Source organism: Marmota monax, unplaced genomic scaffold, assembly GCF_021218885.2.
Source record: "Marmota monax isolate L192 unplaced genomic scaffold, Marmota_monax_Labrador192_F-V1.1 WCK01_AAM20220418_F8-fsc00099, whole genome shotgun sequence".
NCBI lineage: Eukaryota > Metazoa > Chordata > Mammalia > Rodentia > Sciuridae > Marmota > Marmota monax.
In genome coordinates this window covers 3,107,838-3,132,028 of record NW_026692126.1, presented here as the reverse complement: position 1 = coordinate 3,132,028, position 24,191 = coordinate 3,107,838, and the positions used below count along the sequence as shown (strand labels likewise).

Sequence of the window (24,191 nt, the reverse complement as noted above, 5' to 3'; positions counted from 1 at the left end):
ACACTCTTCTCAGGTCCTGTCATTTCCTCTCCCCTCTTCCCCTTTTACCAAGTCCCAGAAAGAAGGAGGGGCTGCGGCAAGGTCTGGAAGGTGGGGGAAAGTCACTTATTTGTTTTGCACCCAAAGGTACCGTCTCAGACAGCATGACTTTTAGAGGTGTACAGAGAGGGAGGAAGGGGGTGGCCGGAGTTGGATGCGGGGTAGGGATGTTCAATGGTCCATCTGTGTCCCCTTCTCTGAAAAAAACCGCAAAACCAGAGGCAGCCGGGGGACGTGTGGGGGAGGAAGGGACCTCTGCCTGGAAGTGGTGGTGGCGGGTTCCTGGGCAAAGGAAAAGCTCAATTGTGCAAAGGCTTCCTGTCCTGACAGCTCGCAGCCCCAGCCCCGCCACCGAGCAGCCGCTTTTCTGCGGCGGGCTGGGGAGGCGGGGCGGGAAGGCGAAGGCAGGAAAGGGTTACGGGAATAGCTTTCCAATGACAAAGTCTGGAAGGGACCCATGCCTCCGCCCCTCTGCGGGTTAAACTGGCACAGTGCAGAAGCGGAAAGCGAGGGCGATCCGAAGCCAAGCCTCCCCTGCCGCCCGCCCCCCGGCCCCGGGCACTCCCCTCCCGGGGCCCGCGGTGGAGGCAGCCGGCGTGTGCCTGGGGCAGCGGGTCACGAGGCTCCGCCCCCGACCGCCTGGCCCGGGGGGACGGCACTTTGTTCAGGATGCCGCCTCCTTCTCATTGTGGGGCCGGGGCCCGCGGCGGCCCTAGTGCGAGGCCCAAGGCCGGATCGCGCTGCGCCGGCTGAGTCTAGTGAGAGGGGCCGACCCGGGTCGCGGAGCCCCTAGAAAAGTTTCTGTGCGCGAGGAGAGGACGCCCGGACCGGCGCTGCTGGGAGATGCGCGACTCTGCGCTGCGGTGGTGGCGGCGGCGTGGACCCCAAGCCCCGGAGGACAGGCGCGCCGGTAAGTGGCCCGTGCGGAGCGGGAGCCGGGCCGAGGGTCTGCCGCTCCGCACTTTGCGCGGCTTAGCTGGCGGGTCCTGCGGGGCCCCGAGCCAGCCTCCGGGGAGGGGAGCCTGGTGCCAGAAGGGTGCTGTGGGCTGGGCTCGGGAGACGCTTTGGAATAACAACGGAGATGCTAACAGCTTGTCTGGAAGGTGTGTCCCCAGACGTCGCTCCCCGACTGTGCGGCTGACTCTGGGGGTCGGCTCTCCAGGGCTACCCAACTCCAATCCTTCTGATCCCAGGTTCCCTTTCTGTGAAATATCTGGGATTTAAAGTGCGTTGCGTTCCTAAAATCGGAGGCACCAAGCGCTGTGTTCTCTCTCTCTCTCTCTCTCTCTCTCTCTCTCTCTCTCTCTCTCTCTCTCACACACACACACACACACACACACACACCAGTAACCCACATTTCCCTTGTTTTGAAGCGCTGAGTTAACTCTTCTCCCGACCCAACAGGAGCCTGCAGAATAGCTGGGACAGGTGACCTTGCAAGGCCCCCAGGATGCGCTTCTTAGTCTATCTGAAGCTCTTTTCTGGCGCCAATCCAGAGAGTTTGGGAGCAGAAAAGTGCTCCCGGAGGATATGAGAAGGAAGAAAAGGGAGAGGTTGGGTGAACATCAGGTGAGACGCTCATCCGAGGGTGTCCGGTGCCTGGTCCTTGTGGTCCCTTCAAATCCTCAGAGCCTGGCAAAACTGATCATAGGGTTGAGAACGAGCCACCTCCGAGAGGGCAGAGAAGAGGCAGGAGCTGGGGAGGACATGAGCAGTGGGTGGCCAGGGGTAGTGTGCTAGGGTGACATCCACCCAGCAGAGCCGGTTCCTTGTGCCCAGAGCCCAACACAGGAAAATCAGCTGGTGAGTCAATGGGACTTTGTTAGGATAGTCACAGGGCGCAGCTGGCGCCGGCTTAAGGGAAGCGCTGGATCGCCCCTTGATAACATGCTGTTTATCTGGCTTCCTGTTTCAGCCATTGGGATACTATTGGCTCGTTCAAATTCAATGCTGAGACCCTGTGGCCAGTAAGCTCTGCAAAAGCAGTGAGCTTGCCAGGGTTTTCATCTCGTGGGGGCTATCTTTTTTCTAGACTCCCCTCAATTTAGGTCCCTACATCTCACTTATGAAGGGACAGGAGGGCTTCAACAAAGAATGCCCTCCCCAAGAAGGTGGACTTGTCACTCTGGAGACATTGGCTTATTGGGGGCCAAAGATACCCAGTGACTCCAGCTTGCTTATGATTATTTTTATCTTGCTTTGAATTTTGGTTGGTACTCTTTGGGTTTACCCTGGGAAGGTTGTGGAGGGAGTGGCTGTAACTTTGGGCTTCCTCTTTTGAGATGAGCTTTATACTGGTACATGGTTTCACTGTTGGATTCAGTTTGTAGTTCTGTATCTGGCTACATTACCAACTCTCTGGATGATCAGAGTGCAAATAATTCCTCACCTTTCTGCTCTGGTTTTCATTTTTGTAAAATTGAACCAGAGAATATAGTTACTGCTGGAAGAATAAGATTTTTCAAATTTGTGCTCCAGCCTCTAGGGTCCATTTCCTGAACTTTCCAGGTACTAGTACATATCATAAATAGATAGCAGCCCTTAATCTGAACTCTTCCAGAAATTTATCTGAATTCCCTTGGAGCAAGTCTCACATTCTGCTTTGCATTTTAGACATTTGGGTATTTGTGCACATGCCTGACTTCTCTGTGAATGTCTTCCAACCAAACACCCTTTTTGACCCTCTGCAACCCCCAGTACACAGTAGGCACCTTATAAACATTTGCTGAATTGATAAAATTGGGAGGGGAATCTAAGTACCACAGAGGTCTCCTATCTCACTCAAGTGCCCATTTATTCATCTTTGGGAGTTATTTGATATGCCCCCTCATGGTCCCCCCATCCCCTCAACTAAAACAGGCAAAAAATCATGGCCCACGATGAGGCTGATTTCTGAGGCCCAGCTGTCCTGGTGAGCCTTGGCTTGGGAAAACTGAAAGTGGAGATATGCTGTTTGTCCTTCCCTGGCCTCATCTACTCCCCGCACCCAAGTCTTTGTGAGCCGTCCCTATTGACTCAGCTTTTAGTTCAGTAGAAAAGAGTGGCCTGCAGTAGAAAAAGTTCCTGCCCATCTTTTCAAATGTGTGTCTCTTTTCATTTCAATGTCACTTCCCCCTTCTTTCAAAATTCTCTTGATTCCTAAAGAATATGTTTTTGAACAACTAGAATGTTAAAGTCAAAAGGATCTCAGCCTCTCCCAGCTGTGGTCCTCCCCTTCTTCCCTTCACAGACAAGAATCAGGGCCTCCTAAAGGAAGGGATGGGCTCCTGGCCACACAGCTGTGGCGCTGACGAGGACAGCCTAGAGCACAGGTCTTCTGGCTCCCTGACCAGAGTTCATTCTCTTCTAGCAAATTTCTTCCTTGTACTAAGAATTTTTCTGCTTCCAGCGTTTCCATCCACAGATCTGAGGAGATGTTACTTAGCTGTTAGCGAGAGGAACAGAAACAGCAAGGGGTACAAAGAGCTATCTTTATGATGGAACCACCTACCAGCTTTGAGTCTCTAGAACACAGAGATCTGAGAAATGTGGCAATACTTGGCAAGCCCTTCCTCTTTCTGACCCCTAGTGTGTGTGTGGGTAAGACACACACACAATAATTAAAAACACTTTTAGTTCCTTCTTCGATAAAAAAAAAAAAAAACATCAATTTTTCAAGTGAAGAAAAAAAAAAAAACTACTTTTCTCAGTGATCAGTTTCCTGGGCCTAATCTGTTCCACCTCCTAGGAAGACTGACTCAGACTTGATTTCCTCCAGGGGGCCTGGGATTTTGCTTCCCAGCTTCCTATGACTCTTGAGACGCAAAGGGAGGCAGGATGGCTGAGACCCAGCCTATGCTCATCAGGCCACGGATGAGGTTCAACTTCTTACGCATGTCCTATGCAGTCTGCGCTACCAGCCTCATCAAATCTATTTGCTCTACTTAATTTTAATATGAGATGCACTAATATGCATGAAAAATTAAAGGCGCTGATGCATATGCCTCCACAAAGCACCGTTAATAACAAGATGTTTCCACTTCAAAGGATGACAAGACTCTTCTGATGTCCAATCCTCAGATACTCTGAAAGCTTTCTGAAATGGAATTGTTCTGAATTTCCTTTTTGGATTCTCCATTGCTGGGGTATAGATACCCAAATGATTTTTGGATGTTGATCTTGTTCCCTGATGAATTTGTTTATTACCTCAAGAAGCTTTTTTGTATGTGGATTATTTGGGATTTCCTATATATGGGATCAGGTCAATTATGAATAGAGATAGTTTTACCTCTTCCTTTCTAATTTAGATTCTCTTTATTTTTCTAGTTCCCGGCCTAATTGCTCTGGCTAGAACTTTCAGTACAGTGTTGAGTAGCAGCAGTGAAAGCCAGCCTGCCCCTCTTGTTCCCCATCTTAGTGGGAAAGATTGAAATCGTCTTTCTCCATTGCGTGTGATGTTAGCTGTGGGTTTCTCGTAGATGCCCTTTATCATCTTGAGGAAATTCCTTTCTATTTCTAGTTTTCTAAGTGTTTCTATAGTGAAAGGATGTTGGATTTTGTCAAATGCTTTTTCCTACATCACTTGAGATAATCATGTGGTTTGCTTTTTTCCTTAATTTTGTTAATGTGATTATTTTTGTTGATTGATTATTTTTCTTATGTTGAACCACCCTTGCATTCCTGGGATAAATCCCTCTGAAAGATAGTATTTGTATTTTGTTCTTTCTTTTTCTTTTTCTTTTTTTAATCTTCAAAGTTTCATGTCACCAAAGCAATCGTAAAGCATCAACCTTCAGTGGGATGAGCTGATGCATGTAATTACATTTTTCTTTATAATTATTATCCTTGAAACATTTAAAAATCTTTATGTTGTGGCAAAATGCATATATAACATAGAATTTACTGTTTAAAATGCTTTTAAGGGTACTGATGTTCAGTGACATTAAATATATTCTCATTGTTGTGGAATCATCACCACCAACTATCTCCAGAATGTTTTAAATCTTTCCAAATTAGACCTTGTATCCATTATAGAATTACTCCCTGTCCCTTCCCCCAGTCCCTAGCAGCCACCATTCTACTTCCTGTCTATAAATTTGCAAACACTTTGTAATACCTAGAAAGGTCAAGGCTTCAAGCATTACAGGGTTAAAGAGCCTTAGCTTCTGGTCTCCCAAACAATCTCCCAACAAGTCCCCGAGACTGGTGCAGAGAGACTAGTTTCTGGTCATCAGAGAGGCTCAGAGAACACAACAAAAGGGCCTCAGGGGGAACTCCATTTCCTCTAGCTCAGTGCTTCTCCATCTTGTTTGAACATTACCTGGGGAGTTTTTAAGCCTTTCTGATTCCTGGGCCCATCCCCAGAGATACAGCTTCATTTAGTTTAGAATGCAGCTCCTGTAGCTGTCTTTAAAAAAAAAAAAAAAAAAAAATCTCCCTTGGTAATGCTGATGTGCTGTGAGGGTTAGAAACACTCCATGGTTGAGCTGATTTATTCCCTGGACCCCTTGACTGGTCACAGCTTTTAGTGACGCAACTCCCTCCCCATCTGGTCAGTAATACTGACCCACTTTACATCCCTTCCCTGATTTAAAAATCCATTTGTAAATAGAGTAAATGGCAACTTCCGCAGAATTTAACTTTCAGAGTTGGAAAGGACTCCTCTCCTCCTTCTCCCCTCCCCTAGATACATCTAAGACCTCCCTTCCAGGGGCATGCAGCTCAGCTACATCTGTTGCTGGGGACTCTTAACAGTATGTTGAAATCATTTTATTCCCTATTTGGACAGTTCTTTTAGAGTTTCTCTTGTATTAATCTGCCATGGGTGTAACTTCCACCCATTGGTGAAAGACACCAAAAGATTAGTGGGTTTCACCAAAATGCATTCCCAAATAAAGTGGGGGATGTGCAGAACAAGCCGGGCAGAACAAGTGTAATCGCCTTCAAAATGTCAGTTTTTCACTGTTTGGAAACAGCTGTCACGCATCTGACCCCATCTCTTCCTCCTTGGTCTCAGCAGCCCCGTTTCCTTCAGATAGTCCTTGATATGTTATCAGAGATTTCCAGGGAAGATGTGTGATACACTAGCAAGATTTTGAATCATGAAATGAGTCAGACTTGGAGTCAAGGTTCAAATCTTGACTTCCCATGTAAAGTCTAGTACATTCTGAGTATTAGACAAACATTGGCAATTAAGTTATATACCTTCCACATTAGCATTATTTCTGCTGTCAGTGTGACCTTAGGCAGGTCAGGAAAACTCTTAGAGACTCAGCTTCTTCCCCAGGAAAAATGAAACAAAAAATGCCTTTTCTCATAGGACAGTGGTTCCCTGCTTGCCTGATCTTGATCCCACATCCCCCACTCTGCATGAGTACGCACACACCACACTGATTCCAAAAATATGGCAAGTTTGGGAAATTCAGTCAGAGTATGATTGCATGAATCAAGTGAGATGGTGAAAGACCTGACCCGGTCCCTGGGATGCTAAAGGTGTATGCTTAATCAATGCCAGACGTTTCCTCTCTCTTGTCATCCTAACAACAAACAGTTTATCTCCACATGTGTGCAGAAGTGCCACACTCCAGTTCTGAGCTCCCTGGCACAGATTATCCACAGGCAGATCACCTAGAATCAGTTAAGCAAAGCAGATTTTTGTTTTCCATTTGTAGATTGAAAACCCGAGAACTGTCTGGGGAGGGATAAATGAAGGCTGAAAGGAATGAATCTGACTATATCATTTACCTTTCACCACTGGTTTTCGAGTCATTTCACTTCGTTTGTGGTGTTATCTACATTTTTTTTGTAGACTTCAAACATAGGTCCTCAATAAATTATTACTAAAGTCAATTTCCAGTGCTCTTTCCCAGCTCATTGGTGCAGATAATTAAGTAGACTGAAAAGGAGTAACTGGGTTCCGGGCAGTGCCAAGACACCAACTGTTCTCTTCCTGCTTGCCTTGAACAAAGGAGAGACAGCTGATGAGACACACGGTTAAGGAGCCGCCGCCAGGACCCCAACTCAGCAGCTGCCTGCCTTGCCTTGTCTTGTGATTCTGTAAGGACGTGGGGCTCTCCCTCTCCCAAACTTCAGAGGGGCTCAGTTTCACAGGGCGATCCACACTGCCATGTGTGATTGTCGGCCCCCAGACCTTGGTGCCATCCATTGTCACCTGGGCACCATCAGCTTTACCCAGGAGCTTTAAGAGGGCATCAGCAAGCTGAGCACTATGGCGCATATCGTTATCCCAGCGACTTGAAAGGCTGAGACAGGAAGATTGAAAGTTCAAGGCCAGCTGTAGGAACTTAGCAAAGCCCTTAACAACTTCCCGAGAACCTGACTCAAAATAAAAAGGTCTGGGGATGTGGCTCAGTGGTTAAGTGCCCCTGGGTTTAAACCCCAGTACCAAAAAAAAAAAAAAAAAGAAAAGAAAAGAAAGAAAGAAAGGCATCAGCAAATCACACCTGTGCCTCCCTGGGAGGAGTTTGGAAGCTGCTTCGTCAGTGCTCACACCCAATGTCCAGGGACAGTGAGACGGAGCAGGTAAGGTGCTTTCCAGTGTTGCAAGTTTCCCTCCACAAGGTTTTATTTTGAAAGCTATCAAATCAGTAGAAAAGGTGAAAAGACTACTACAATGAATATCTTGATCCACTGATTGTTAACATTTGACTCTACTGCTGACTCTCTTTAAAGCACAGTATAGCAAGATGTTAGTGAATCCAGATAATTCATTATCTCTATATAGGCCTACAGATGATAAAACTTTGTATTCTGAACCATTTGAAAATAATTTCTTTTTTTTTTGGTTGTTTTTTAAATATTTATTCTTAAGTTTTAGGTGGACACATATCTTTATTTTATATTTATGTGATGCTGAGGATCGAAACCAGTGCCTCGGGCATGTTAGGCGAGCACTCTACGGCTGAGCCACAACTCCAGCCCTGAAAATAATTTCTTGACATCATGACATTCAACCTCTAAATACTTATGCACCTATTTCCTAAAAAACAAGGACAATTCTCCTACATACCATTAATACCTTAATTGCACCCACTAAAATTGGACTTAAGAGAATTGTTTAATATGTAGGCCATACTCAAATTCCCCAGTTATTTTTTTATTTTTGGAGGACACAACATCTTTGTATGTGGTGCTGAGGATCGAACCTGGGCCGCACGCATGCCAGGCGAGCACACTACTGCTTGAGCCACATGCGAGCACACTACTGCTTGAGCCACATCCCAGCCCACCCCCAGTTGTTTTCTAAATGCCCTTTAAAGAGGGCTATGAAAATTTTTTTACTTTTTTTTTTTTTGGTACCAGGGATTGAATTCAGGGACACTCAACCACTGAGCCACATCCCCTGCACCCCCCCCACTTTTTAAATTTAGATACAGGGTCTCACTAAGTGGCTGAGGCTGCCTTTTAACTCACAATCCTCCTGCCTTGACCTCCTCAGTCACTAGGTTTATAGGCATGCGCCACCATGCCCAGATGCTATGCACTTCTTAATCCATAGCCTTCTGTGTTGAGGACTGAAGTTCTCTCTCCTAGAAAGAAGGAAATAAGATCATGATCATCCCTTAAATTGGGGTAGTGATGCACTGAATGAAAAATAAATAAATGAATAAACAAACAAATAAATAAAATTAAAACTAATGCACTTTATTTGTTTATTTATTTATTTTTGAGATGCAGTCTCACTGTGTTGCCCAGGCTGGGTTCGAACTTCTGGGCTCAAGTGATTCTCCTGCTTCTGTCTCTTTGAGTATCTGGAACTGCAGGCAAGTAGCATTGTACCAAGCTGAGAAGCACTTTAATTTATATCATCTATTTATATATTCACAATAACTGAGATAGGTGCTCGTATTCTCTCCATTTTACGAGTGAGAAATCAGTTTGGAAAGTTATATAAATTGCCCAAATAATATGAGCCATTATTACCGTTCATGCCATGTGTCATGTTATAAGTATAGAAAAATAAGATATTCTATTTGTGAAAAGCCGGCTGTCATTCACATTTCTTACCCTCTTCACCAGGTCTGATGAGGTGTAAGGACTTGCTATGGTTTCCGCATTTCACAGATGAGGAAAGTGAGATTGAGACCCTCTGAGGCTGGGATTAAACAACATTTACATAGTCGAGATCACGTAAAGATGACCTTTACTGGGAATCGCCCAAACAAAGCTCCATATGCTCCGTTGCAATGGCTGGGCTGACTGAAGGTAGGAGAGGAGGAGGAAGAGTAGGGCCTCCAACACCCTCATCTCACACAGAGGACTTCAGGAGTTTGTCAAGTGTCATGAAACAAGAAACCAAATTCTAAAATTAAAAGTACAATAAATAGGGGCTGGGGTTGTGGCTCAGTGGTAGAGCGCTGGCCTAGCATGTGTGAGGCCCTGGGTTCGATTCTCAGCACCACATATAAATAAATAAATAAAATAAAGGTCTATCAACAACTAATAAAAAAATTTTTAAAGTACAATAAATAAATAAATAGATAAATAAAGGAACTAAAATCAAATACCTGAAGGACAGGAGAGTGAGAGCTGTATTTGGTGTAAGTGGTCTATCCTCATCTATTTTAAAGGCAATGACAGTGATTGTCATTGACAGAGGTGTCAAAACAGGGAGGAGAGCTATTAGTGTGTTATCTAGGGTTTGGGTGGGACAGAAAGTGTTGCTTATTGTCCTAACACCTTCTGTACCTTCCGGTGGGGCCACCCATAATAGCCATGACAATGGTAGGCTTTGAATTCAATATCTTGGTTTCTAGGCACAGACAAGGGAGCAGGACCCAAGGCCTGGCCTGGGGAAGCTTCCCTGAAATGTTGAGCTGGGTCAGAGAGGGTGCCAGACCCCTGGGGTGTGCCGTAGCTCTCACCCCCGAGAGAGCCAAAGACAAGTATGCCCAGCGAGATGCAGCTGCACCCCAAAGGCCCATATTCAGAGTTCATGCTTTTGTTGGAAAATGTTTGAAGGATTTGTATAATTTCACTTTTTAAAAGTATTTGGAAAGGTGGTTGTGGGGGAGCATGCCTATAATCCGGGTTACTCAGGAGGCTGACAGTGGAGGATTACAAGTTCCAGGCAGGGGATGTAGCTCAGTAATAGATACCTCTAGGTTCAATCCCTAGTAGTGGAAAAAAAAGTATTTGGATATCAACAATTCATTTATTAGTCATTTTGAATTGTCTATTTCTTGGTAACCTTGAATATATACAGAAATTATTGCAACAAAAATTTTACCTGAAAATTATTTTCAAATATAATGTATTTTTGGAAAAAACTAACATTAAAAATGGATAAAGTTGGCACAGTGTTACATTTTACAGACATTTAATTAAATCTTTATTCCAATTTTGCCCTTTTATTTTTGTAATTTGGAACCCTTGGTATTTTCTACCACCGGCCTCTGAGTTCCTTGCACATGGACCTTCTTTCTGGGAACAGGTGGGACGGCTGGTAGGCGCAGGTGTAGGTCCTGAGGTGCATCTGGGTGAACGTTTGAGACCCACACCACTTCAGGGTCCAGGTCATAGCCTGACCCTGAGGACAGAGCAAACCTCGATTGACATCCCCTGACCCAATCCCACCCTGCTGTCATCGCCTGTCTTCAGGCTTCACTGCAGAAGTCCCTCGCTAATGTGTGATCTAAGCCCAGGGGCTCCCTGGCCAGCACCCCACTTGCTTATCACGACAGCCTTGTGATCTGGTCAGGACAAGGATTTACGTTTCTACTGATGGTGAAAACGGGACTCAGAGAGGCTATATGACTGGCCCAAAGGGAAATAGCTTCAGGGAATCAAGTGGGGAACTTAGGTCCTCTGACTCCTGCTCTTTGTCCTTTCCAATACGCTCCACAGTCATGGATGGCAGAGGTGGGCAGCATCCTTAATGGGCGATGGAACTTAACCACAGACATTATGCTTGATATACTAATGCAGAAATGATTAGGTTTTTATTATTAATTTTGCTATTGCATTTATTTTACAGGTCCTTAAGATTTACTTTGATTTATTATTTATTATTATTTGGAATCAGGGATTGAACTCAAGGGCACTCAGCCACTGAGCCACATCCCCAGCCTTACTTTGTATTTTATTTAGAGACAAGATCTCACTGAGTTGCTTAGCACCTTGCTTTTGCTGAGGCTGGCTTTGAACTTGCAATCCTCCTGCCTCAGCCTCCAAGTTGCTGGGATTACAGGCATGTGCCACCATGTCCAGCTTTGATTTATTATTATTATATGGGAGAAAGTGCTGGGGATCAAACCCAGGGCTTTAAACGTGCTAAGCATGTGCTATATCACTGAGCCACACCCCTACCCCAAAATTTATTTTATAATAAAAAATTTTTTTTTTGGTACCAGGGATTGATCCTAGGGGTGCTTAACCACTGAGCAGCACCTCTAGTTCATTTTTATTTTTATTTTATTTTATTTTCATTTTGAGACAGGGTCTAAGTTGCTGAGGACCTCATTTATTTGCTGAGGCTGGCTTTGAACTTGCAAACCTCCTGCCTCAGCCTCCCAAACTGCTGGGATTATATGTGTGTGCCACTACACCCAGCAACAATAAAAACTTATTGAAAATTTATCACTAATTTTATTATTAGGTCATTTTTACCCACGTCGTCAAAGAAACAATAAAGAAGTCTTGTATTTTGAGTTCTCTTTCTCATTTTCTCATTAGTTAGAAATAACTTTTATATGAACTTAGGCTAACAACCCATTAAACTTCTTTGCTAAATTTTTTAGCTGGTCTGGAGCTAATAAACTTGCCCCTCCCAATTTACACATGTCCTGTGAAATCCCAGTCTCTGTCACTCTTTACCAGTCTCCGGACTGAATGTCATCACAAAGACACCACATCACACCTCTGAGTCATCTCCCACATCTTCTCGTTAGCCCTGGCTAGAAAATTAGAGGATAGAAGAGAGGCCCAGAGAGTGACCGCAGGATTGGGTGGCTGTGGGAAGCGGGTGGGAAGGGCTGCTGCTGAGCTGGCCACTGAGACTGTGACAGTCCTGTATCACATCCAGTCCCAGACAAAGGCCTCTGTGTTGAAGATGGCAGGGCTGGGGCCAGATGTTGGGTGGGGGCTGGCAAGCTGATCGAGTCTGGGAGAGGAGGCCCAAGGCAGAGAAAAGCCAGTAAGGCCAGCACAGCAGGGCTTAAAATAGGCCAGTGGCCTAGCTGGGTCCTGGCACATAGTAGGAGCTCAGGAAATATTTGAAGATTGATTACTCAGGGGTAAGGGATGTGGTTAAGCTTAAGCCTCGCTGAGGGGCAGGCAGGATTGGATGCCTCTCCTCTTTCTCCCACCACAGCAGTACCTTCAGTGCTGAGCTTCCCTGGCCAGCCTAGAGGCCACCTCCCTGCTTCCTTGGTCTCTCCCTGGCACCTGCTTCAAGCAGGTGGCGTGATGGAAAACACAGGTTTTTAAGTCAGCCTCATTTGGGTTCCTACAACTCTCCTGGGCTTCAATTTCCTCATCTGTAAAATGGAGATGATAATAACTCACAGCATTGTGAGGAACATTCGAGAAGGTGTTAAACACCCTCTGGCATAGACCTAAAAGTGGCCATTACTGACGTGCTTGCTTGGTCTGGCTGCCCGGGGCTGGCTGCACCCCGCATGCATAAACACTTGGTCCACTGCAGTCTATGTGGGACAGGCAGAGTGACAGAACAAAGCCAAAGATGCCTCAAACATTCAGTTCCCAGCCCTGCAGACTACGCTTCCGGGTGGATTTATCCCCAAAGGGGTGTTTATATACAGGCGGGGGGATGTCTCCCTGTCTGGGGGTCAGAGGGATGAGTGGGAGGACCGTCTCTGGTGCCGGTTCTAAGATATATGGTCCCTGAGGGTCCCAGTGGGCTCCAGACTGCAGGCCTCTGGGGGGGGGCTGGTGATGGGGAGTGGAATGGCCTGGGGTTTTGTTTGGCAAAGGCTGCCTATTATCTGGCCCAAGCTGTTTCAGGGCATTATAAATAGCATTGGCTTTGGGAGGAGGAGTCACAGATGTGGCTAAGGCAAAGTATATGGGAAGGTGAGAGATTTGAGATGCTGAACTCAAGGCTTATGGGCCAAAAGACAGGCAGGGGGGCGGTCTCCATGGCAATAGGACACCGGGGAGGGCTCAGCCTGGACGCCTCGGAGGCAAAGGCCTGGCTCACAAATCCAGAGAGAGCCTGGGTTTAGTGGCCCATGGGCCAGGGCTGCCTGCTCTATTTACTTCCATCTGCCTCTTTGTAGAGAGACCTAGGCTGCTGCCTGAACCCAGCTGGGGGACAGAGCAGAGTCTGAGTAAGATGTCAGGCCTAGGGAGGGAAGTGGAGAAAATGCGGGTGTCCGTTCACCTGTAGCAGCCTTCTCTGACCCCATGCTATGGGCCAGGCTTCCCCTCCAACTGAGAGTCAGGGGACACTTTCCTCTTCTCTTGTTCTATTCTATCTTAACTGAAGTATGATTTACAGAGAAATGCACAGATCTTGTGTCCATCTTGATGAATTTCGACAAGTACACACACACAGGTACCCCACACCCTAATCCAGATATAGAACATTCCACCCGCCTGCAGTTTCCTTCCTGTCCCTTTTATCAGAGCCTCACCCCGCCAGCCACTGTTGCGCTGTGCTGATTTGGGTCACCATCCATTAGCTTTGCCTGTTCTTGAACTTCATATAAGTGGAATTGTGTGGTAGGTTCTATTTTCTGTCTGGACTCTTGGCTCAACATAATGTTTTTTGAGATTTATCCATGTTCAACGTGGTAGTTTATTCCTTGTACGTCCTGATGTATGAACGTAACCACAGTAGGTTTCTGGAGAATCCTTGTAGTCACTCTAGGTTTCCCATCTGTCAAGCAACACTGGGGAATCTGACAGGATTTTGAAATTTTAGATATGCTGGGAGGGGGCTGGGGTGGTGGCTCAGTGGTAGAGCGCTTGCCTAGCATGTGTCAGGCACTGGGTTGGATTCTCAGCACCACATATAAATAAAGATCCATTGACAACTAAAAAATATTAAAAAAAAAAGATAAGCTAGTATATCCTCTGGATTTTGTCTTCACAGTGTCCCCTTCTTTGACTCAGACCAAGTCTCATTTCTGTGGCTTCAGAGTTTTTCTTTTTTTTAAAATATTTATTTTTAGTTATAGGTGGACACAATATCTTTATTTTATTTTATGTAGTGCTGAGGATCGAACCCAGTGCCTCACGCATGCTAGGCGAGCACTCTTCCTCTGAGCCACAACCCCAGCCCTCGGAGTCTTTCTTTACTTCATGGACTGGTGCCTCCTTTGTCTCCTAGGGCTGGAAGTTCTTAGCATTGGTAGAGGGACCCCTGATTTCCACACAGGACCCAATGTTGTCCTCTGGCCTGAATTGAGCTGGCACGTATTGACAAGCAGGACCCTATGACCCTGCATCTGAGAAACAAAGGGTCCTGTGCAGGACCCGAGTCATTCAGTGGTGGGAAGACACCAGAGAGCTGGGAGGTGACATGTAGAGGCAGTGTTTATTGGGATTACAGTCCGAGTGACAGGGACTAGGTCAGTTCTGTTGATTGATGGGAGCTCAGGGCCTAGCACAGGACTTGGTGCACCAAAAGCATTGGATGAAGTTGTGTTGATGAATAATGGTTGGGAAAGGGAGAACTGGACTAGCAGATCAACTGTCACCCTCCTGGCATGGAATGTCTGAGATATAGTGGCCCTGCTGGGAAAGGAGAGGAAGGGTGAGTGGGTGAGACATTTTTACAAATGAAAATCCAACAGGATTTGGAACGTGGGAGGGCCACAGAGTGGAGAATCAAAAAGGTGTGCAGCCTGTTTGGAAGAGGATTGGACTGGGAGTTGAGTTAGTCCTGCACCTCCGAGTGTGTAACTCACTTAATTTGCTTTAATCTTAGAGTCCTCATCTGTCAAGTGGGTATGATACCACGTATCAGTTTGTTATGGCTGCTGTAACAAAGTTCCTCAAACTACATGGTTTAAAACAACAGAAATTTATTGTCTCAGTTCTAGAGGCCAGAAGCCCAAATTGCAAGCATCTCTAAGGCTATCCTCCCTCTAAACCCTGTCCAGGAGTATCCCTCTGTGCCTCCCATAGCTTCTGGTGATTGCTGACACTCCTTGGCTTGTAATCCTTGGCTTGTAGACACACTGCTCCAATCTCTCTCCATCTTTGCAAGACTGTCTTCTTCCTGAAGTCTTCACATCATCTTCCCTCTATATGTTTCCAGATTTCTTTTTTCTTAGAAGGACACCAGTGGTATTGGATTTGGAGCCAAGTCCAACAAACCTCATCTTAAAGAATTACATCTGCAATGATCCTATTCCAAATAAGGCCACATTCTGAGACACTTGGAATTAGAATATCAGTTGTCTTCATTGGTGACATTTCATCCCCCGAGGAGCCACCTCACCTGCTCATGGGATTGAATGAAGTCATCCTTTGGAGTTGTTATGTGTTAGACCAGGGTCAGATGATTTTAGCCTGGGGATCTGTTTTTAATTTCCTAGGTGACCTCTATCATATCTCTCCTCTCTTGGTCTGTTTCCTCATCTACAAAATGTGACCTCAGGTTTTCTTCAGATGTAAAGCCTGTGGCCTTTTCCCTAAGTTCTGGACCCGGAGGGCCTCAAATAACTGTGGGACTCCTAATAGGCATGGGTAGGTCAGGAGGAAGAACCAGTTTAGGGATCAGAAAATGCATTGATGCTTCCTCTGGGTTCTGCCCCTCATTTTGGCCTCAGTTTGCTTCTCCTGGTGGCCAGGATCCTGGAAAGCCCCAAGCAGCCTCCATCCACCTCCTGCACCATGGCCCCTCACCTTGGTGAGGTCTAGAAGGAGGGAGACCTGCTATAAATAGTACCTGGAATTACAGGCCCTCTTCCCCTGCAGGAAGCCCAATAGCCTAATGGGGCAGGAAAAAGGTGTTTCCGAAAGAGAAGCCAAGAAAGGCGAGAGGGGATTGGGGATTCTGGAGCCAACTGAGTTCCTGGGTACTAGAGGAGGCAGCTGGGGGCGGGGGGTCCATGGGTGGGTGTAATGCCAGCTTCTGAGGCTGGTGTATAGTTCTGTCTGGGGTCTGCCACTCAAGAACCCTATGAGAGCACCTACTGGAAAAGGTCCCCTATAAAGTCAGGAGCTTGCTTCTGCTGAGCTTTCTGCAGTGGTGTGCATCACAGGCCAAAGCTCATGCTGGTGGGTACATCTAGGGTGACAGTGAGTCAGCCAGAGACCCAGAAGCCCTGACTCCATGTTCCCCAGGCCTCTATGATCCTGCCAAACCACAGAGCCCTCCTTAATAGCTGGAGGGGGCTGAGATGAAAATGGGCTGCTGTTTCTGTTAGGAAGCCCCAGAGAAGTCTGCTTTGGTGTCAAGTTAAGATTCCTTTGCATTCCCACGCCACCAACAGTGATGTTGAAATGCCACATTTCAACCCCCGTCATTCAGCCAGGGCGGTTTGCAATTAGTATCCAAGACCAGATCCCAGGCCTCTGAGGGGCCAGTAAAAATCCCAGCCCCTGCGTTTCCCTCTGCAGAACAGTGCATAGTGATTTTGGAAGAAAGACAAAAGTTAGCATATGTACTTGACCAGTGTCCCTCAGTCCAGCCTCCCCCGGACAGTAACCAGGCATGTCCTGGTGATTGGGTGCCCACACACACGATTTAGTGGGTCTCTGCTGGGGCTTGATTTCAGGACGTTTATCCTCCATGGGGAGATCACTTCCAAAGCTGCCCTGTGGCCCCAAGGACTCACTGTTTTTTCAGGGAGAATTAACATAAAAAACCACCCAGCCACCCGCAGTGTGCTTAACTCCAGCCTCCCCGTGAGCACCTTCCTCTGCTGCTAATATTTCTCAATCTTCCCAGATTTTATATGGTTTAACCGAGGACCCCACACTGCTTAGACTGGAAAGCAAGAGTAATTAAGGCCTAGGAATCACTCACTAGCATCCAATCCCTTTACTGGAATAATGGTGAGAAATGTCAGATGTGGGTTTTGTTCCAATAGGAGTTGATGCATCTAAATGTCATTTCTGGGATTTCCTGTAGAAGGACAAAAGGACTCCTCCAGGACCATAAAAAGAAGCTTGTCTATGTGGTGGGCAGCGTTGGAAGTGGGTGTGGAGCCCTGTATGAGGCCCTTGGAGGGGCAGGAAGGAGGAGGCCTGGCCCTTCAAAAACCAAACAGGATTGAGTAAGGGTGAGACAGGCTGGGTTCCTATGCTTCTACCACTTTCTGTGTGACTTTGAGCTTTTTATTTATCCCCTCAATGACTCCATGCCTTCATCAGTAAAATGGGGATAATTATAACGTAGCTCCCTGGACAATCTCACTCATAATGACTGAAAAGATAATGCATATTGCATGGCCCCAGGTGGGTGGGAAGCTGTGGGTATCAGACAAATAGCAGCTCCTGTGCAGGTCACTTGACCTTCCAGGGCCTGAGTTCCCACTATAAATCGAAATTTATTTATGACTCTTATAGTCCTGATGAGAAGCCAGAACAAGGCTTGGTTGTAAAGGGGTGGCATGAAATAGGTTCTCAGGCAATGCTCCTGCCCTTGGGAGGCTCCCAGTCCATTTGGAACAATTGGAAGTGTGTCTCGGAGAATCCAACACTGGACATAAACCATCACGAACAGTGACTGTTCCTCTGCAGAGGGCTCAGGGCCTTCTCCAGAGTTGGCCTCTTAGAGCAGGGCTTTCAGGAAGGCCAGGAGCATGCTTTGACCCAGATGAGGCGCCTGCTACACATGTGGTCAGAGGAGAGTGACTTTGTCCACTCAAGGACTTATTGATAGAGCGTGTGGGTAGGGAAGGCCTGTAGCTGGAATGTGGAAGGACTGGTCTCCTCCTCCAGGGAAGGTTTCATTTAGAAGCCAGTCTCTCCCAGCTTCGTTTGGGGCAAGGTCCAGTGCTATTTACCAATAGGTGCATAATAAAGGCCCCATAGAAGGATTCTGGGAAAGGGAGAAAAGAATCTGTTTCACCCTTTGTCTGCATGTCCTTGCAGCTTCCTGTTGTTGCCACAAGAGGGCACAATTGCCCAGCAAAACTCAACCCCATCCCCACGCCCTCCTCTCTTGGTCCAGCAACCCACAGCTCAGCATCTTTTGGGCTGAGAAAGCAGGCCCAGAGCATATCTCCTCCTCTCCAAACTAGAAGAAAGTCTAGGGTGGGAGCCTTGGTCTGGAGCATCCTGTAGGAAGACCGGAAAGGGTGGCGAGCTGAGGAAGCTCAGTGACTGGGGAGAGTAGCGCTCTGTCACTCTCCATTGCTATTTGCCTCCAGCTTGCTGGGTGTATCCTAAAAAGTCCTTTTTTGCCTGAGCTTAGTTCCAGCTAATACAAACTAACTGCTCCCCGTCAAAAAATAAGATTCTTGCTTTCTTCCTCTTAGGCTTTATTGTTCAGAATGTGAAGCCCAGTATCTTGGGTGACAGGATATGGAGCAGGCTGGGATGCTATTGGTTGGCAAAATCGAAAGGTCATTGATTTTCCAGCTTCTTTTGGAATCTTCTCTTTTATGGGTTATGGGGCTGAACTGGCCTTGCCTCCTCTATCAGTGCAACCCTCTTTTCAGGCCAGGACAATGTGGGCAGAAACCCAGCCTTGGCCATACTGAGCTAGTAACCAACAGGTGAGAGCCTATGAATCTGGGGTGCTTTGGGGGGCCAGAGAAAAGCAGAGAAGAAGCTAGATTCAGCATTAGATTCTGGATTCCTTGCCAGGGCCCCCGCCCCATAACAGGCCCATGAGCAAGGATTTAATGAGATCCTGCCTACCAAACTGCTGTTCCCACGGAAAGAAACTGTCTCTCTCCAACCTGGATCTCTGTCGTTCAGGGCAGCATTTCTGTCTCCCCTCTTTGCAGAGCCTCTTCCTGGGGATGAAGGAGCCTCAGAGAGCTTTGAGCTCCATGAATCTGTACCCTGAGCAGAGGCCTCCTAGGGCTCTGGCACAATGACAGGAAGGCCAGCCTTTTGTTCTACCCTGGGTGCCACAAAGCAGACAGAGAGCTCAGGGAACACATATTCAGCGTTTCCACTGCATTTTCCACTACCACAGGCCCTCCTGATGTGTACCTCAGGCATTATTCTTTCCAGAGGTCCTGGGCAGTTGGTTCACCCAGTGACTGGCTTGGGGCCAGCCTGGGGGTGGGGAGGCTCAGCACTCTGAGCCTTCTGTCCCTGAGACCCCAAAGAGCCCCTGCCTGGATCACAGCTTGCCTTGGCGCGGGACCTCCACTAACAGAGGATGAGAGCCCATCTGTGATCCTTCTCTTGCTTGATAGTCCCTCTTGCTGCTGGGACAGTGGGACATTGTTGGTGTGCATGAGGTTGTCTTAAATGCAGAACTATTTAATATGCAGATGGGAGAAAAAGCTTGCCGTAAGCCTAGAGGGTAGAGTGGGAAAAGAAAGCAAGGGGATTTGTCCCACCAATGTGGTGTGACACCAAGGTGCCATGTATGAGCTACTCCAACCTGAGTGTGAATCCTAGGTGTTCCTGACTAGCTGGGAGCCAACCATGGTGCTTTCATTTCCTTGAGTATAGATGAGGTGATGGTGAGGATTTCAGAAGGCTGGCTGAACCTGAAGAGGACACTTGGTAGGAACTTGATGAACTTTGGTTTCTTTCATTTTTTAAAATCATAGTTTTCATAGGCTTTTCTTCTGAGTCCTTTATTCCCAGACATTGGAAGCTCCCCAGAGACAGAGATGGTCTCTTCTATCAGACTCAGGGCAGGGCTGTGTCTCCTCCGTCATTTTGGAATTGACTCAAGAGCCCATCCGACTGGGAGCTCTCTGAAGGAAGGGGCTGTTTCTCCCACCAGACTCCCGCCTCTCCAGGGCCCTTAGGCAATAAGATTTTCAATGGAGGAAAAAGATACCCAAGAGGTACGGCAAGTTAGGTTTGAGAAGTTTGAGAATCCCTAATCAGCCAAGGCAGGCACTTGGTGGGGGTCTGAAGGTATTTTTCTAAGGTCGGGTATGCCCCTGACCTTGGATCTCTGTTGGCAGAAGTGTTTCTAAAGCGGCAACATCTGGAGGGCAGATGTGGAGCTGGCTGGGAGGGGTGAAGCTCCGGAACACTTGAGATTCCAGGCCTCGTGACTCACCCTCCACCACAGCGGCTGGGTGCCTAGGGCCAGAGTCTGGGCTATGTGGAGTTGTGATCCAGGCCCTTGGGGGACAGTGGTCCCTGGTCTTGGACACAGCTGCCTCTCAGCAAGAAAGGACTGAAGGAATCCTAGCAGGGGCTTCTGCCTCCTAAAGGTCCAAGCTTCCCTCTGGGTACAGTGCAAGGCACCATCTTGAGCAGGTCATCCTGGAGATATGTGAAGGCAGCAGAGGGCCATCTCTAGCTGAGCTCAGGGGAGGGTCGGGGGCTCACAGGCTGTTTCTGCTGTCTCTGTGGTGGGGTGATGAAGGTGAGCAGACAGGGACAGTTCCAACAGGTCCTTCCTATAGTGTTTGTCACTAGACAACAGCAAGTGGACAGGAAGGGAGGTGGGCTCTGAAGTGGGAGGTCCTGGATGATATTGTGACCCAGTGTGGGCTATCTGTCTGAGCATCAGTTCCCTTTTTTAAATTTTTTTAAAATTTTTATTTATTTATTTTTTTGCAGTGCTGGGGAGCAAACTCAGGACCTTGCCCAGTGCTCTACCACTGAGCTACACCTCAACCCCTAGGAAACAGGTTTTTCCAGAATGGATGCTTTTGACCACTAGGAATGGTCTGGGCTCCTGACTGAGTTATGGTCTTGTGGTGAAGCCCTAAGAGGACATGTGAGGGAGTGACAGACTAATTAGGAGGTGACAGCAGAGTCAGCGGGTATAGACATGCTTAGGAAGCCAGCAGTGTGAGCCAGGCCTGCTGTCCCTGGTTGCACCCCTCCCGTGTATCTGCAGCAGCAGGAAACGCTGTCCCTGGGAGACAGCCCCTCAAAGAGCTTCTGGACAGAGCACCCAGCCTGGATGGCAGAAGGGGTGTTAACTCACCCCCACAGGTTTTCATTGGCCTGACATGATTTTCCATGGTGTAGCCTAGAACTAGGCTCGGGAAAAACATGATATTCCTAATGCCAAGATGCTGCTTGTTGGGGTGGTGGTACCCTAAATCTCTGTTTCAAGTACCACAGGGGGTGCAGCAGGGTGCACCCCCAAGCCCCTCCATACCTGAGGTAAAGAGGAGCTCAGAACCTGGAGTGGGATGCCAGGAACATGTCCTCCGTGCCTGATGTGGCCAGCTGGGGATGCTATGACTGACACCTTCTTCTTCTAGCCTCAGTTTCCTCATGTCAGAATGCAGGCGTCCATTCAGTTTCAGTGGGTTTCTTGAAGATTGACCAAGCAACATGTAAGAGGGCGGTGGACGGCAGAGTGCTGGGGTGGTGGCAGCAGATGCTCTACCTGCCCATATCCAGTTGGGACCCATTTGTCTTCAGCGTCATGAATTCCTCAGCCTTAGCGCAGGGCTGGAGCTTGGAGGGGAGTCAGTTCGTATTGGTGAGAGGACTAGTCCAGCCAGGGACCTGTGGCTTTCTACCAGCAAGGCTTGGACCTCGCTCGCCCCCGTTCACTCGCCCACGACAGGGAATGGATCCCTTTCCCGTGCTGCTATAACAAACGGCCACTATCTGAGAGACTTAAGACAACACAAGCACATTCTCTTACAGCTCAGTTGGTCACAAGCCCGAAAGGATGTCACTGGGCTAAAATCTAGGTGCCTGCAGGGTGTGCTTCTTCTGGAAGCTCCAGGGGGAACCTGTTCCTTGCCTCTTCTCATTTCTAAGGGCCACTGGAACTCCTGGGTGAGGACCTTTACTTGTTCAGAGCCAACAGCAGATCAAGTCCCCCAGCTGCCACTCTCTGGCTCTTTGCAACCAGGAAAGGCGCTCGCTTCTAAGGATTCATGTGATTAGATTGGGCCTACTTGGTAATCCAAAATGCTGTCCCCACCGCAAAGGACTTGACCTCGATCACATCTGCAAAGGCCCTTTGGCCCTTTTTGGTGACATCCACAACTTTGAGTATTAGGCTGGTGTACCATTTGGGGTCCACCACTCCGCCCACCATAGAGAAAACTAATGGTCCCTATCTAATGGGTTGGCAGAATAAATAAATAAAGGCAATCAATGTGAAGTGACTGTCATATACTAAGTGCCCAGTAAATATTTGGTTATTGCTATCCTCATACTATATAAACCATGTAAGACTTTTTAAATGCTAGTTGTTAATGCCAGTGTCAAAACACAGAGGTACCGGTTCTGCTTTCTGTCAGCCCCACTGTCCCTCTTCCTCCCTGTGCCTCAGTTTCCTCCACTGTCAGAGGAGGAGCCGGGCCTGCACTTGGCAGCTCACGCGCCAGCCCTGGGAGGCACACAAAGTTTCCCTTGTGCTGTGTGATGGCGGCTGCCAGCAGCGGGCACCGGGCCCGGCCATGGCTATCCCAGGGACTCGGCATTCACTGAGATCACAAGGGAACAGAAGGGTCCCTTCTTTGGAGGGCAGAGAGGTTCCAAGCAGATCCCTGCAAGAACTGAACCCTCTCTGTGGGAAAGAATTGCCTCTGTTGTGAGGCAGCGGCGCTATTTGCAAAGCATTTTACAATCATTTTTACTAGCAGAGCCCCTGAGACCTGAGAATAATAGGAAGGCTGTCGTCCACCCCCCTGCCTCTCTGGGAGAAACTGAGGCCCACACAGTGGGAGGTAGGACCCCAGGCCACAGGATGAGGTGGATTTGACCCCTAGGGGCTTTCCAGCTTCAGGCTATCATTTTATCCCTGGAGGCGCCAGACACCCCCCAAACCCCCAGCCACTGACTGAACTAAAAATTAACACCCAAATGGCCGCCGGGTACCTTTCTCTTAGACTTTTCTTCAAAAGACCAATTTGAAATGCAGCCACCTTCTTACATGTTCAGGCTCTGGCTGGTCCTTTCTTTAAGATCCTGGCTGCTCTTCCTTCCTCCGCAGCCCTGCTCTCTCCCCATCCCACCCACACCCCTTCCTGTGGCTCCAGCCCCCTACCCCCCAACGCGGTGCGTGCCCTAGCAGCCTCCCAGCATGCAGTGCTCTCACCATGAGGCTCACTGGCTGGCTCCTCTCCGTCAAGGGCAGACTGCCTCTCCTGGCACCCCAGCCCTCTGTTCTGAGACCACTTCTCTTCTTGCCTGTGGACCCACAGCCCCTCACTTCACCTCTGAGCCCACTGCTACCACTTACCCCTGTACAGCTGCAGAGTTCCCCTAGTGCCCAGGGACAGAACCTCAGCTCTTACAGGGCTGTATCCCTATCCCTTGTACTTGTGTTCCTCATGGGCTCTCTTCCTGGGGAAGCTCTTGTTGGAGGCTTCTGAACACCCCCTGACCTCCACCAGCTCTGTGCCACCTGCCCGTCCAGTCCCCTGGCCATGCGAGAACTTACAGAGCACTTTCTTCCCTACCCACCCACAGTCACACACAGCCTCTGTGTCCCTTGGATCACAGAGGGCATGAGCCCCCTAAATTTTAACTAGTGTTAGTTTTAATTTTTTTTCTGTTTAACAAAGCTCATAGAAAAATAGAAAAGTTTTAAGTAGCCAGAATTCCCTACTCCAGAAGCAAACACTGTTAATATTTCTTTCTAATTTTCAGTGTGTGTGTGTGTGTGTGTGTGTTTAAAGTCACAGTTATCTCTACACAATTGGCATCATTCTCTGCACATGGTTTTCTGTTTGTTTTTTTTTTTCTTTTTTTCTTAATATTATCTCAGGCATTTTTCCATATCCATCAGAGCTCTATGCACATTACGGGAACATCCCCTGATCTGTCTATACCATGGTGTGCTCATCTATGAATGATCCCTCCTCACTAATAATCCCCAGGCCACAGGATGGTGACTTCATTAGTGTTTTTGGAATCCTTTTGCCCCCTCCCTTGCTTACCTCTGGGAGACAAAAGCAACCCTACCAGCGACCAGCTGCCCTGCACGGGACTCATTAGGATCTCGAACTGGGTGGCAATTGGAAATCAGTATCACACCCTCTCACCCTCTCCACACCCTACCCCTTCCTGTCCACAAGCTGAAAAAGCCACCAGCTATGGGGGGGCGGGGGCAACAAACATCCCCGCCCTGTCCCTGGGGGATGGGCTTCTGTTAGTTCGGGAGG

The 24,191-nt window shown here is 47.9% G+C and overlaps 1 protein-coding gene across 7 annotated transcripts in view; it reads left to right on the top strand.

The window, feature by feature from the left end:
* Window positions 1-667: 667 nt before the first annotated feature.
* The window catches only part of Nav1 (neuron navigator 1), a 261,886-nt gene continuing 238,362 nt past the window's right edge, over window positions 668-24,191 (top strand). For 2 of the 7 annotated variants that reach the window (XM_058585951.1, XM_046464192.2), the window contains exon 1: window positions 669-949. The gene's annotated coding sequence lies outside the window, so the exon portion shown is untranslated. Of the gene's footprint in view, window positions 950-24,191 lie in introns of all 7 variants that reach the window. The other 5 variants (XM_046464232.2, XM_046464213.2, XM_058585950.1 and 2 more) reach the window with 4 other exon arrangements.